Below are 15,720 nucleotides of genomic sequence, written 5' to 3'. Positions count from 1 at the left end.
AATAATGGAAAAATGTAGCGTTTCTACTAGGGATCAGGGCGACCTGTTACCTCCGAATCCAACATTAAAATTTCACGGGATTAACTCATATGTACGCATACTGCATCACGACGCGTTCGTCCAATACAATTACATATTTTTCAAATCCAATCAAGATACATACACAGCGCACGAGTAATATGCGTTATGAAATAAGTTAGGCGCCCAGCAGCAGCCCTTGTGTGCGCGCGTCTCTAGGTCTACACGCACTCCTGTTTACTGCAGTTTATAAGCCGATTTTCTGAATTATTTCGCCGGTGACTCTCGGTGTTTATATATATAATGTAATATAACGCAGGAGAAGAGGATGCGCGCGCGAGAGAGAGGGCTAAAAGTTCTTGCATAATATTGTATAACTTGATATTGTTTGTTTCTCGTGCCGGAGAGTTGCCTGAACTATATACTACTACCACGTATATAACCCTTGCTCACCCCCCGAGCGAGCGCGCGAAAGACTATATATATATGATTCACTTTGGCCCGAGTGTTTAGTCGTGTTATATACATATAATGTACAGAGAAGAGAGCTTTACATGTAAAAGTGATTATGATATAATTTTACGCGAAGCTGAAAGAAACGATTATCACAGTTTTTTTTTTTTTATTACGATTTTTCCTCGCACTTTCTATATGTATCGGCAAGGCGATTCACAGCTCCGCAGTTAAGGCGAGGAAACTGTGGTGTAGCTCTCTCTCTCTCTCTCTCTCTATCTCCTCGAGCTGCCAATACCAGAAATCACTCGCTTAAAGGTTTTACCCTCTTTATATACGGACGTCGATTAAAAAGACGTATACTTGATAAACTTTGCGGGAGGCGAGCGCGTGCCTCTCCTTTATAACTGAAAGGAAGGTTGAGGATGAAGTAGGAGGAAAAGGGGCCGATATTTTTATTACAAAGTGGAAATTTTTTCTTCGTCCGATACATTAGCCGATACTCTCGCTCGCGCGACGAAGCTTTTCTGCGCGCCACCGAATGATTTCACAAAATCATGTTTTTTCACTCGACGTGGCCACGCGATTTTCACTTCGTTTCTGGAAAGGTGTTTTTTTTTTCATTTATAATCAAACTTTTCACACGAACGAGCATCTAGGTGTGCGGGGGCTAACTTCCTTCTCGAAGTTTGGGTGGCGCGGTTACATTCACAAAGGACGAAAAAATGTTTGCATTTTTTTTTTTTTTTTTTTTGATACACAGAATTCATCTGTTATCGAAGTCTATACTCGAATGGCTTGTGATGGAATTCATGCAGCGTTTAAAAGACAAACATGCGTGTGACGCGTTTGATGTACAGAATAAATCTCCTCATACAATTATTTCCAGTTAGCCACTTGCAGATTCACAGAAATAAAGGTACTCGCCATTTAGTGGTGAAGGCTGCTTTTAATTATGATTAAGTTTTTATACATTTTTTGAGCAAATAACACAACATCCCTATAATCAAGGTGATAGTAATCACATACAGAAAAATCTCCTTATAAGTACAATTATCTTCAGTTAGCCACTTGCAGATTCACAGAAATAAAGGTACTCGCCATCTAGTGGTGAAGGCTGGTTTTAATTATGATTGAATTTTTATACATGTTTTGAGTAAATAACACAAAAACTGACATTCACTGAACAAAGCATGAGTGATAAATTATTTTTTTACAAATATCTCATGTAAAAGTACATAAGATAAAATTCCATAATTATTACTTTAAATTTATCGACAATGAATTCACCCCTTCAAGTCCAGCCTGTTTTTTGACGTAGGTTGCTGATGGAAATTTTTAATTACTGGTGTTCACAAGGCAATGTCTAAAGCAAGACCACTCATTTTCATTGTCTGTAATGCTTGTATGCATGTCTTTGGAAGTAGTATTAGTGCACCAATTGAATTTGTTTCTTAATTTTTCACACATCTTTTCGCGTTAATAAGTTTCTTTTATTAATTTTAATGTAAAAGTAGCATTCATTAGATTTAGGTTCTAGAAAATACTTTTCAATTTTGTTTTTCATACATATTTGACGGCTAATTGTTGTTACTAATTATCAAACATATTCAACATATTACATAAAAAGTAGGGTAAGGAAGAAAACGCTACAGATATTTAACTTCTCATAAGAAAAAAAGCAAAAAAAAAAATTACGATCGAAGCCAATAGTTGCGGCGCGGTGAGATAATTATCAGTTTTGAATCGCACAAGGTGCAATTAAAAGATAAGCCGAAAAATATATATGTATAAAAAAGTCGACTCCATGCGCGTGGGTCGTCGTGCCCGTGAGAGGAAGTTAATTGGATTCTCCGCAGACGGATATGAAAAGAGATCGAGCAGAAAAGTCCCCCCCCCCCCCCCCCCCCCCCCCCCNCCCCCCCCCTTCCCCCGAGACGGCCGGACGAGCTCGAGTCGGTCGCGACTCGAAAGTGTACAAGAAAAACGTTAAAGCCCCGCGTCGATAAGTGCGCGCGCCGCAAGTCGCGAGCGAACGGACTTTAATCGACTCTCGTTTAATGCCTTATTACTCCGATTGACGCGTATATACAGTCGCGCGCGGCTTCTGAATTTCTTCGAATTTTTCTTCAAAGGAAATATATTATATATATTATAAGTCCATTGAGCATTCGCGCAATACAATGAAAAAAACTCGATTCGAGATTTTCCTCGCCTATTATATATTATATATAGTAAGTGCGCGCACGCCATCAGCGCGAGCGATGGGAGTGAAAATAAAAAGGATAGAAGGAAATCTAGATTATTTAACGCCTCGAAAAACAAAGGTGAGATTTAAAATATAATGCTTTCTCAAACTTTCGCGAAACGTAATTAAAATTGCGATAAAAGAATGATAAAACTGCGCTCGCGCTCAACCCAATTTCATCTCTCTCTCTTTCTCTCGCTCTACCTCACACACAGCTCTATTCTCATTTCAAAAAATATTGTTCAACTTCAGAAAAGGCGCGGTAACATTAAGATCTTGGATTTTCCTCTTCATTGTTTTTTTTTTGTTTTTGGTTTTTTGTTCGGCATACCGGAACAACTGCATCTCGCGAGAATTCAAAATACGTCTCGCGCGAAATTCGACTCTCTTTGCCCTCCGATATTTTCCGAATCCTCGTTTACGTAGAATTCTTTAATTAAAATAATCGACCGACGAATTTTCCAAATAACCCTGTCATTCTTTATTCGCCAACGAAACAATGACGTGTATAAGCGCGCGCACCACCGCGAAACAAAGCGCACGGTTATTTCGTTCGTTTGCGCGCCGCCCTTTATGCAACATTAAATTGTAAAATAGCAACGAATTCGTAGCTTGCAGCTCTCTCTCTCTCTCTCTCTCTCTCTCTCTATCTTTCTCGGCATAACAACGGGTCAAATTAGGAGCCCTGGGTGAAATTCCTCGTGAGCTGGCGAAATTCTTGTCTAGGCGAACGTGCGCGCGGCTCGCTCGAGCAACTAGAAGGAGAGATGGAGGGCTCGAATTATGATGTACACAAGCTCGATGCATAAAGTATGCAGCTCGGCTCGGCACGAGCAATTTGTGTATACTCTACTACTTTCTCGTAATATTAACATTTTCCACGATGGCGCGTGCGTTACTACAATCGTGAGAAAAAAAACCACTGTCGAGGTATTGGCAAATTTTAATTATTGAGATAATATATTTTCTATCCGTTTCTGATAGAAATGCTCAATATTAACATCTTGTTAAAGTACATAATCATTAATCTGTTTTTTTGTTGTTGCAATTATGTTAAAAATATTGATTATGTTATTGCAATTACCAAAAAGTTTAGACCAGTTTTCAACGCGAACATAACTTATACATTTATTTGTACTTTACCACTTGCAGATTTACAGATTAAGGTACTCGCCATCTAGTGGTGAACTCTTAAATTAGTATTATTGCATTTAAAGATATGTTGTTAAATTTCATTCCATATGATTATGTTTAACTTTTCTGCGAAAAAAAAACTCACCGCAAAATGTTAAACACATCTACCAGGCATTTTGATGAAAAAATTCGAAGAAAGAAGAAAGCAAGCGCCGATGCAATAATAATGTTATTGAAAACCACGTTAAAGCGATTTTCGAGTCCACGCGCGCCCTCTATATATGCGGATACATCGCAAACATAGCATGCAAAAGCGAAAGTCGCACGAGACGCGAACTATTGTGCCTGTAGCTTTCGAGCGTGTTTTTCTATTGTCAGGCTTTAAGAGCTTTATGTACGGGAGGGCTTTTGTCTCGGTCACTCGAGTGAAGCTCTTTCTCTCTCTCTTTGGCAATACACAGGACGATCTGCGTGTCTTCGATGCTCCAGAACAATCAGATAAACAAAAAATAAAAATCTGCGCAGCTCGCCTATTTACGTATGCAATACGCGAAAGTTTATCATTTATCGCATCGAGTTAGAATCGTTAAGTACCGTATGCAGAGGTTCGAATTTTCATTAAAAAATCATCAATACGTAACCCACTGCCAAAGGGAATCAATGCGATACTCATATGCCCGCGATGAAACTATACGCACGTCGCATACAAATACCGGTCGGTTCGGGTATACGCATTCACGTATCACAAAGATCCGTCGAAAGATTATTTCAACAAGGGCCGGCGCGGCCGATCGTAGCATTGACCCGTACTACTGAATTTCGCGGGCGCGCGAAACTATAATAATGCACATACTGCAGTCTGCACTGCCGCACGAGCTAATCGAATATTCAATCGACGCGAGCATATATCTCGCGCGTAATCACTGTATATCCGCGCGCGCGATTGATACGTATCGGCGCGAATGTAAATCGTCAAATTTTGATCGTCGCATCCGCGCGCGCGAACGCATCGTCAGCGCAATGAGGGGGCTATTTAAACTTCCACGAGATAAAAAAAAAAAAACAAGTTACAACCGTTTTGCTTCGTATTTTTTTCTCCTCTCCATGACCCGAGAAAAAAAGGGCAGTCGGCATAGAGAGAAATGTGTGTCAGTATGTGTATACTCCGCTGCACTTTTGAGGTTTAATATGTGTGCGTGTGTGAGTGTGTGTGTGTGTGTGTGTGTGTGCGTGTAGCCGTTAGCCTGAACCCAGGGACACGACAGCAAACTTCTCTCGTCGCTACATAAAGTAAGTATATAAGAAGCTTAAGGCTTTGTTGCTGCTGCACGCGGGCCATGATACGTATATAATAGTCGCAGACTTGCATTTTCTGTAAATGATTACGCTAATGCCTCGTGAAGAAAATATACATCTGTATGTGTGTCTCGAGATCCAGTAAAAATCCAACGATAATCTTTTCCCAATATTTTGAGCTATATACTTGCAGTGCCGGATTTCGTTATTATATATATTACATTTGAACCCGAGGCCGAGCGAGAGCGCGCAATATCATAAATATCATAAGTATAATCGTTCTTGTATAGTCGAGAGCTTCGAGGGAGAAAAAAAATCTCAATCGAGCGAGATATTTCCATTGCTCGATCGACGATCTGTTTTCTTTTTTTCTTTCTTTTATGCGCAAATGCCGAAAAAACCTTTGATTCTCTTGGCTCACGCGCAGATCGGCACAGCAGCAGTCGAGCTAAGGGCGTATACTCCCTCTTGGAAACGGTACTTTCGGTAAATGTGTATGTGCTCACGAGGAGTGGACCGTGGCTAAAAAAAAAAGAAGAAGAAACGAGAGAGAGAGAGAGAGAGAGAGAAAAGAAAAATAAAAGAAATAAGCGAATGCGCCAGTGATAGTAGCTGGTGCTGCAGCTGCTGATGCGCTGCTGCTTCAGCAGCTGGCTAGAGAGAAAGGAAAGGAGGTGGCGGCGGTGGTGAAAAGAGAGAAAGAGAGATGGGATGGAAGAGAGGGCGAAATTGCAGCGGCACAGAGACGCTTCGATCTATCGCTGAGCAAACGCTGGAATGAAATTAAAGGGGATAGATGTGATTAAAGGGTAAAGCTTTCGCCGCAAAAGCTCGGACGAGCGGGATATATCCGACGTGAATTAAAGGAAGGAAAAAAAGAAACAACAAAAACCATTGCAAGAAATCTTTACTTCAGCGATCTATGCGTTTCTGCCTAAGTGCGTGTGTGTGTTAGTGCATTCATTAAGCAATTTTTTTAAATGGGAATTTTCTACCTCATCGATATGTACGCGCGCGCGCCCGATGGGAAATATGAATTCGCGATGAGGTACAACTTTGCGCGGAAATGTTTACGCTTTTCATGGCTGTATTTACGTCGAGCGAGCGAGCAGAAAAATATTTTAAAATGAAAACGAACTGATGCCACTCGCCGTTGAGCACGGATCAAATAAGGAATTTAGGATGAGATGTTGTTTTCTTTTTAACCGATGCACTAGGAGCGCTTCCATCGTGAGTGAGACTGACGCCCACGAAAATACAGTGTACGTGTCCCAGAAAACAATATTGCTAAAAAAACTGGTTAATTTATTTCAAGTCCTGAACATTAAACAGTAGATGTCGCATGCGATTGATTAAGTTCCCGCGAGTGGCGCGAAAATTCCTATTATTTCTATATATACTTCCTGCTGAATGTGTCAACAAAAGAAATCGGATTCGTATCTATTGACGCTAGCGATCGTTACTCGTTCGTATTTGCCAGGCGCAATTTCGATTACTCATCTTTGCTACTTACTACTCGCATGTAGTAGAATTGCTTGGCCTTGACTTTAAGTCGAGTCATGTGTCGTGGCGTCGATCCCTTGGTTTCTGTACACATCCGACATGGTGGATACATTTTTCGATCTCGCTATTGGAGCTAAATACTGTATCCTCCATCTCAGATCTGTGAAGCTCCAGGAGATCGACGTGACCATACGAGACCCGCCTTCGAGCTAAATGTCCGCCAATTCTACTCTTCCGGTAAAAAGTAACAATAATTGGTATTTAAATTACCCCTGGTAAAACCGAACGAATGACAACTGAAGCGTCAATAGGTATTAACCCAATTTCTTTTTGTAATGTAACACTTCCATATCGATAACGACTTTTTTGCTCGGAAATCACAATCGCACTTGAAAAAAATGTGAAAGCAATCTCGTTTGTATCATGAAAAACGAGAGAATAAGCGAACACGAACGGTCGAAAATATTAAAAATTTAAAATCGACGAGAAAAACAAACTAGAACATCGACGATTGTCAAAACAGAGCAACAACGAGATACTTTACGTATTTAATTGAGGATACAAACTTATCCTTCGATCATGGACGATGCCCCAATCGTCCCTAATCTCTTCTTTTTGCCTCGGAACATGAGCTATCTATACACACACATACTCTTACTTACACGTTGGCAGCAGCCACGACTCGGGGGGAGGGGTGAGTATAGAAGAGGGCGCGCGGCGGCGAACGCGCGAGCCTGAAAAATGGCTTCGCGCAAAAGTCTTGACAGGCTTAAGTGGCAACATGTAATAACCTTTATATACACACTCTCGAGCTCCCTCGCGTACAAAGCGGGGGCCTGTCTCCGCGTAAGGTTAAAATGGAGAGCAAATCCGCCGGGCTACGTAACTCGAGTAGACTGACGCTAACTGGCTGTGTATGCACTTGCACACACACATACATACTTACTACACTTTTCAGCGCGAACAGCTCAAAAAACTTCTTTCCACTGCCATTCTTCCTTATCATAATCGCATTTGTGGATAATGGAGCGGGAATGACTTGTTATCGTCTCTCTCTCTTGTCATGAGCGCGCGGGAGAGGAAGCGGACAAAAAGTTTTTTCTTTAAATTATACAAGGTAAGACGCGCGCGCGCGCTTGGCGTGTGGGAGTGCCGAAAAATTACTTCTTCCGACTTCTTCTTCTTCTTCTCGCTCTCTTTCTTCCTGGCTGTGAATTGACAAAAATAGAAAGAAAAAGAAAATAATAATAATTTAGAAATAAACGTCATTTAAAAGAACGTTTTCTTCGTGTATACGTATAATAAAGTGTACAAAAAAATAACCGAAGCCAAACGAACCAACCGGACGACGATTTCTCCTCGTCGCGAACGACGTTATAAAGACGTCCTTTGAAGCTTTCCTTTCTCTCTCTCTCTCTTTTGCTTTTGTGCCAGTTCAGCAGCAGCAGCAGCAACAACAGAGATGAAACATCAGTGAAACATAGCAGTAGCTGCTGCAACGTTTATATTATAACATACAGCATCATCGTGTATACCTATATTTATGCATACGAACGAAATCATCATCTCTCGGTTAATTAATTAAAATCGCTGCTGCTGCTGCTGCTGCGCGTAGAAGTAGTAGTAGTACAACTCAAGCTGGCAAGATACATACGTTTATCGAGAAATTACACTGGAACGGCAAGCACGACTGACTGAATCTTTCTCCTCTCTCAGAGGGGCTGCTGCGGAGGAATGAGCTATACCTATACTACTACTGGGGAAGAAGAGAGGACTTGGAAGAGCGAATGTTTCTTCATGTAGAAAATAATTTTGTTTCACTTTTCAATTTATTAACTAGCTCACCTGCGCAAGCACCTCGAGTAGCAGCAGCAGCAGCACAAGGTCCGCAAGTAGTAGCAGCAGCAGCAGCAGCAGCAAGAGGGTCATGGAGGAGGGAGTCGGCGAAGAAACTTTTAAAATAACTTCTTAAGCGCACAAATATTCAAACAGTTAGCAAAGTTTCGGGTAGTTTACCCTGGAGAGAGAGGGAGGGAGTGAGAGAGAGAGAGAGAACCAGCTCGTTAACCTTCCGCGTATTTACAAAAGCTAGTTCAGACATGCTAACGAAGATTGTATCCTCCTTATGTGTAGAGAGAGAGAGAGAGAGACTTTGGCTGCAGAAGAATCGGGTGCACACACGACGTACATATATTTAAGGACCTCATCTTGAAGTTCGTGCGCGTAGAGATTAGTAAATAATTGAAAAGAAAAAGAAAAAAAAGAAAAAAAGAGAAAAAAAAGCTCGTCACGCAGCGTATAGTACAGAGGAGAATATATACACAATTTATACATAATCCCGAAACGATATGAGAAAACAGTTTGGCTTACGCTGGCTCGGCTATATAATACACGACGTCGATGTATAAGACAATAGCTGCGTGTTGTGTCCCGTATATATACTTGGCGCACGAAAAAAAAAAGACAGAGAGAGAGCATAAAGAAAAAGAGTCTATGGAAAAGTTGAGCAAGTGGAAGGAGTGTATACGTATATATAGAGACGAGTATATGTAGGAGTCGAGGAGAGAAAGAGAGAGAGAACGAAAGAGAATGGAAATCGATTGTCAACTCATTTCGCGATCCAGTGGGTTTTATCTTCATCCAATACAACCCCGAGCCGCCGCCGCCCGGGCGATGATTGACGCCGCAACGCGCGTGTACTGTGCGCCGCCGCTGCTGCACACTCCATCGGCTTTTCTATATAATACAAAACTCTCGGGCGCGCGACCGAGAGTGGCGCGGATATACGCTATTGAAAATATATATCATATATATATATAATACGCGCGCGCTATATATTATACGTTATATACCGCGGCAGCAGTGATTATTTTCCGATGGAATACGGCAGTTCTCGTGTGCGGATCACGTCGGGGCGGTTATTTTGTACTCCATGCAGTAGCAGCAGCAGTGGAGGAGGAACACAACACGATGATGAAACAAAGGACTACGACGACGACGACGACGTCTTTTGAGAAATCTGCTGCCGTTTCCTGCCTGCACCGCTGGCACTGCGCTGAGTGTCCGCAGTGCCTTCGACTATATATGTATATGCACGACGCGATGATAATTTTTGATGCGCCTCTCCGAGCACAAACGTCGCAGGATATTAAATTCATACTTTTTTTTTGCTTCTTTAAGCGAGAGTAGGACACGAAGAAGAAGAAGAAGAAGAGGGAAAAAAAATTCAGTAAGATATACCTAGACGAGGCAGTAGTAGCATGCCAAAACTGCGTATGATATACTTGAAAGTTTTGCCGGTGCCGCCCGCGCGCGCCGTGTAATTCAAAAAGTTTTTTGCGCGCTCTCCTGCGCGCGCCTCTCTAAACTCGCGAGCGAGCGAGCAAAGCGCGCGACAATAACAAGTTATCCCCGCTCCATTATCCGCGAGCGCGCGCGAGACGCGGTTATGATAAGGAAGAATGGCCCTAGCCTAGCTACGACTTTTGAGATGTCTTCGTAAGTATGTGGCAGAGCCAGTTAGCGTCACTGCGAGTTACATCGCTGTCTAAAAAGTGTGCCTGGATGGGGAGGGAGAGTGGGGGAAAAAACGCGATGCACCCGCGAAGACGCCGACTCGAGGCCGAGAGTACCATAGCATAATAAGATACGAGAAAAAGTCTCGCGGAGCGAAAGGATAGAGGATTATTATGCGATGCTCGTGACGCGCATTTACAAGTTTTTTAAATTATATGTAAGAGATATATACCTTTCGACTCGTATATAGGATTATGAATTTTTTAAAATAATAATATCGGCTCTTTTTCTCTATCTCTATATTTTCGCCCGAAAGTTATGTTTACGTACGCGCGGGCGGGAGAGGGCGATGCAATCGAACGGTACGTACACCGAGTTTTTTTCTCTCTCTCTCTCTCTCTTTCCGCACTCGAATGACTTGGATAAATATATACGTAGAGACGAGAGCCATATCTCGGAGTTCGGTAATTGAAATTAAAAAGTAAAATATTTTCCATACGTACACATCTAGCGATGTTTATTTATATATGTGCTTCGACGCAGCGAGAAATCAAAATTCTGCATCGGTATACGTATATAAAAGTTCGCTTCCACTGCAGCAGCTGCCTCTCGCTGGAGAGGGTTTATATATATACAGTGCGACGCGGCCGTGTGGCACACACACAGAGCTCTTACTTACTTTTGCAGTTAAGTTTCTTAAACTAACCCAAGAGACTGATTGAATAGCTCATTTTGCACAACACACGAGCTGCTGCTGCTGCTATATATATTCGCGTATACACGGCGTATACATACAGGACAAGCAAGTCCTCGTCGTCGTCGTCCTCGTCGTTGTCGTCCTCTTCTCTCGTTTGAAGCAAACAGATGATGAACGCGGTAGTTATAAACCAGAAACACACGTACACGTACTACACACTGAAATAGCGAAACTCGGCTTGCGCGCGTCGAAATGCTCCGAATCTAATTTAACCCAGAAGTTGTCGCTCGGCTGTGTAGAGATATATATACAGTGCTAAGACGTTGGCCCAAAAATGTGTACACGTGTGGATGCGCGTTATGTATACGCAATCTGGATTTCGATCCCGTTTTCGAGAGCTCTAATTAATTGTTTTTTTATTATTATTATTTTGTGTTGCGTGGGTTTGATAATATTATTAAGATTTACCTTTTTCATATTGTTAAATAAAACCGACAATTATTGAACGTTAAATCTGATATGAAAAATGACGTACCGATACTGCATTTTACTTCTTCTTCTTTTTTTTTCGATGGTCTTCGAATTTTATAATCAAATTTATGAATTTTGTTTGAAAATTAATGTCTTTTATTGACAATTTACTTCTTCGCGTTAATCGATCAAAAAATATCATGTGTATTCAATCATAATTGAATTGCCAGTCTCCACCGCCAGATGGCGAGTGACTGTATATCTGTAAATCTGCAAGTGGCAAAGTCAAAATAATTGTATAAGGTACGGTTTTGACAAAATTTACCTAAATCGATGAAATAGATCGAACACTAGATGGCGTGTACCTTTACCGACGAATACGCAAATGGCAAAATCAAAGTAATTGTATAAGTTGAAGCAAGGTTTAAAAAAAAGGCCGAAATCGTCTATTTTATCAAATTTCTATATTAAATAATCCTACGAAATGTCGCATTATCGAACGCGACGAACGAAATCCGTATGATACACGTAAACGTGTACGGTGCATCAAGTGCCAAGTGTTCAGCCACAAATCAACCTCCTGTAGCTACCTCTTCAGCGTTGCTATACATACCTACAGCGCGACGGGATGCAGCAGCAGCAGCAGCACTAGAAACTCGGCTTGGCATGCTAAACAATGGGCGAAAACCCAAGAGGGAGAGTGAGAGAATATATACACATTGTACTTGATGGCGGGATATCATTTCTATTTTCTCTGCTTCTGACGTTATCTTATTACTCCGAGGTTTGCCGTTCTGCTACTGTCGCGACCGCTTATCCTTCGAAAATATTCGAAGATGACGTACACAGGCGCTAGCAAAAAGTTTCACTAATATATATATATATATTATATAACACGAAAATTTTCCGAGTCTCTCTCCAGTATGCGTATACTACGTTGAGAAATATAAAGTATAAAATATTCGCGACGATGGTGTACGCGCGGAGCCCCGCGTTGTAGCCGTTGTGCGGCCGGTGCTGCTCTGCAGCCACGTTTATACGATCTCTGCAGAGAAGAGCTTGAATATGTATATAATATTCGGGCGGGGGGGTCTAGAGGCGTGCAGGGCGCACACGACTGTTTATTTCTCTCTGTGCTTGCCTGCCTGCCTGCCTGCCTGCGCGCATATATGACTCTCGCGTCGTGCGGCTTAAGTACCTAGCCCGGGCCATATTTCTCAGACACCGGTTGTTCCGAGCGAGTATCTGCATCTGTTGTTGGCCGCGCGCGCGGGTTGTTGAGAAACTTCTTTTTTTTTCGTCCAGCTGCTGACTGCTGCTGCGAGTCGACGAATGAAAAAAAAAATTGCACAGCGGAAAAAAAACTCCTCCCGAAATCTAATTTTACTTTTCAAGAAATTCGAATATCGACTTCTTTTAATGCGTGGCGCTCGCGAGTAGTGCTACATGCACAAGGGTCAGACTTTTTCTTCGCTTCGCGCGCGCGCGACCTTTCCAACCGGTACTCTCCACACCCTTCCTCCCTCGTGTGCATTTACCACCTGCCACGAGTGAGAGAGAGAGAGAGAGAGAGAAAAAAAACGACGAGAAGCTGTGAATGTGCTATTGATGTGAAAAGCCCGTTTTCTTCGGCTGTACTGAACCGTACGTACGCATGAAAGAAATATACAGCTCGCGAGCGAGTTTTTCCCTCACATATATGCTGCACGCAGCGCAACGCGTTTCATCTTAGCGCAAAAATGTAAAGAATATATACGCGTAGTCCGTGTGTTGGAGCGAGATTGACTGCTGGAAACATACATTGCATTTTCTTCGCTTCTCGAGCGCGTATATGGACGTGGGATCGATCGATCGAACGAAGCGCGAGAGAAGAGCCGAATAAAATGTACGATAATACATCTATGATTTCAGCGGGCAGAGTTGTGTATTATTGAAGGGCTGAGAGTCTGTGGTGTTTTAAAATTTTAGTATTTAAATTTTGAACAGCGTAAAGAGTAAAAGTACGAAAATAATGAGATCGAATTCGAGGGCGTGAGACACCGTGAACTCGAGCGATAAAAATTTCTTTTGTGGGGCCGTCCATCGTCGCTAGATGGCATACACCGCAAACTGTAGCTTCCATAAACGTATTAGTTGAGTGTATAGCTTTTAAAAAAAATTCGATGGCATCTGGAGTATTATTTCTTCCACCAGACATTCAAAAATGATTTAGAATAACGACTGTCTGCGGATTGACCAAACGCCGGCAAGTCCAAAGATTAATCTCATTCTTACAAAAATTTATATCTAATATGATTGAATTACCAGCGCCAAGTTTTGTATAGAAAGAAAAAATATTATTCAAAAACACTTTTCATGTAACTTTAGTTATACAGACTGTAATTATCGATACACTCAATCAATACGATCGTGTCTTTGGTACGAGATAAATATTCTTGCAAGCATAAATTTTTTCAATAAAATGAAAAAACGATTTAGATTCAAAGGAGCCTCTTTTATTTGTACATAAATAATAAATAATCTTTAAAGATATCATAAGCTTAAAAGTAACGATTTTCGATACGATTGAAAAAAAATAGCATCCTCTCAATCGTGCAAATAATATTGCTCTTTGATATTTTTCATTTAATCAAATAACACTCGGAAGACATATAAATACATAGAATTTTTAATACGCAGCGTATTATATTAACCATCGAATTTTTGCAGCAGCAGCAGTAGCAGCAGCAGCATCAACGCAACTGCACGAGGCCGTGAAAACACATAAAGCTCCGTCGGGGGGCTGCTGCTCGTCGACGCGGTAGAGCTCGCTCGAATCTAAATGAAATCAGCGTTGCGAAATAACGAGTTAGTTCGAACTAATTATCGTTATACACTCCACTCGGCAATGAGCTTTTGTGTTGAAAAAGCTCGACGTTATGAAAAAAAAAAAAGGAAAGAAAGAGAGAAAGAAAGAAAGGAGGGAGAGTAGAAAAAAAAGAACACAAAAAAAATACGCCTCCTCTCTTTCTCTCTGAAGCATTCGCCCCTCGCTCATTCATCGACGAATCGAGGTATACAGTATACACTCGAGGCTAGACACTCGCGAGGTAGGGAAATAAAAAGAGAGAGAGAGAGAGAGGAATTTAGAAGATTGTAAAGCCCGATGAATTATATGCATTCCGTGTAATTCCTTAACCGAGATGCGGTGCGCGGTACATCAAGAGTCGATATTGAGTTTTTTTTGTTCGGCAAGAAGCTTTCAGCTTATACATACCGCTATATTGTATGCAGCAAGATAAAAGAGAGTGAGAGAGAGATAGGGGGAGGGGATAGCGAAAAAAATGTCATATCTTTCGCCGAAATTGGTTTCCTGATAAAAAATTATTTCCAAATAAACGTAGATGGAAAGAAAGGAAATAGAAAAATTAAATATAGTTCGTTTTCCGGCGGAAAACAAAAAAAAAGCAGCAGCGGTAGAAGCAATAGCTACGACTAGCAGTAGAGAGCAGGCAGACAGGCAGGCAGCGGCAACACTTATATCTATACGTTATACATCCGCGAATAAAAGGTAGTGATCATTTTCTGGTCCCTTGAGCTGGAAAAAGCACTTCAGCCGTTTTGTTTTTCATCAAAATGAAAGAAAGAACGGAGGGGGGGGGAGAAAAAACGGCGAGCGAGGAGAAATTCGGGTAAATTTTGGAGCGACGCGATCGTCATCGATATATACGCGCCGTACCCTCGTGACTATACCTACAATCCGCCCAAGTATAAATTAAGTATCAACGATGAAATTTTTTTGAGCGTTTTTCTTCATTGAAACGAAAATTACATACGTGTACGAAAAACTCGGAATCACGCACAATCGCGATTAGCGTCGAGAAACGCGCGAGCGCACGAAAACTCGAGCTGAGACGTATAATAATAATAACATAACGTACAACGTGCACACCGTAGCTATGTAATCCACGGATTCTTGACGTTCATATATAATGACAGTTAATATACGCTGCAGCTGCAGTCCACGCGATAAAACTCAACGACCATCGAATTAGCGTCGTTCTTCATTTGCTGACTTTAGAAAAGAGCAAGAGAGAGAGAGAGAGAGGAGGTATTTCGCAAGCGCAATAGCTACTTTTCGCCGAAAGGCTTTCGTGACTTGGGTAGATTCCAGATTCTCTCTCCAGGCGCACTCCGCTCTCGAGTTATGAGGCTTTTTTGATACTTATCGAAGAGCAAATATCATTAAGCTATTATTACCTCGTATGCGACGTTGGAATTAAACTCAAGATTAATGCCGATGTAAAGTGAAGTCAGACATTGAAATGCGGGTAAACGGTACTGAGTTTTATTTAAGGTACTATTACACGAAATCTGCGTTGATAATTAATGCGTATGTACTGAT

The sequence above is a fragment of the Trichogramma pretiosum genome, unplaced genomic scaffold (assembly GCF_000599845.2).
Source record: "Trichogramma pretiosum strain Unisexual culture from Peru unplaced genomic scaffold, Tpre_2.0 scaffold83, whole genome shotgun sequence".
NCBI classification, from domain to species: Eukaryota; Metazoa; Arthropoda; class Insecta; order Hymenoptera; family Trichogrammatidae; genus Trichogramma; species Trichogramma pretiosum.
This window is presented reverse-complemented; position numbering follows the sequence as displayed.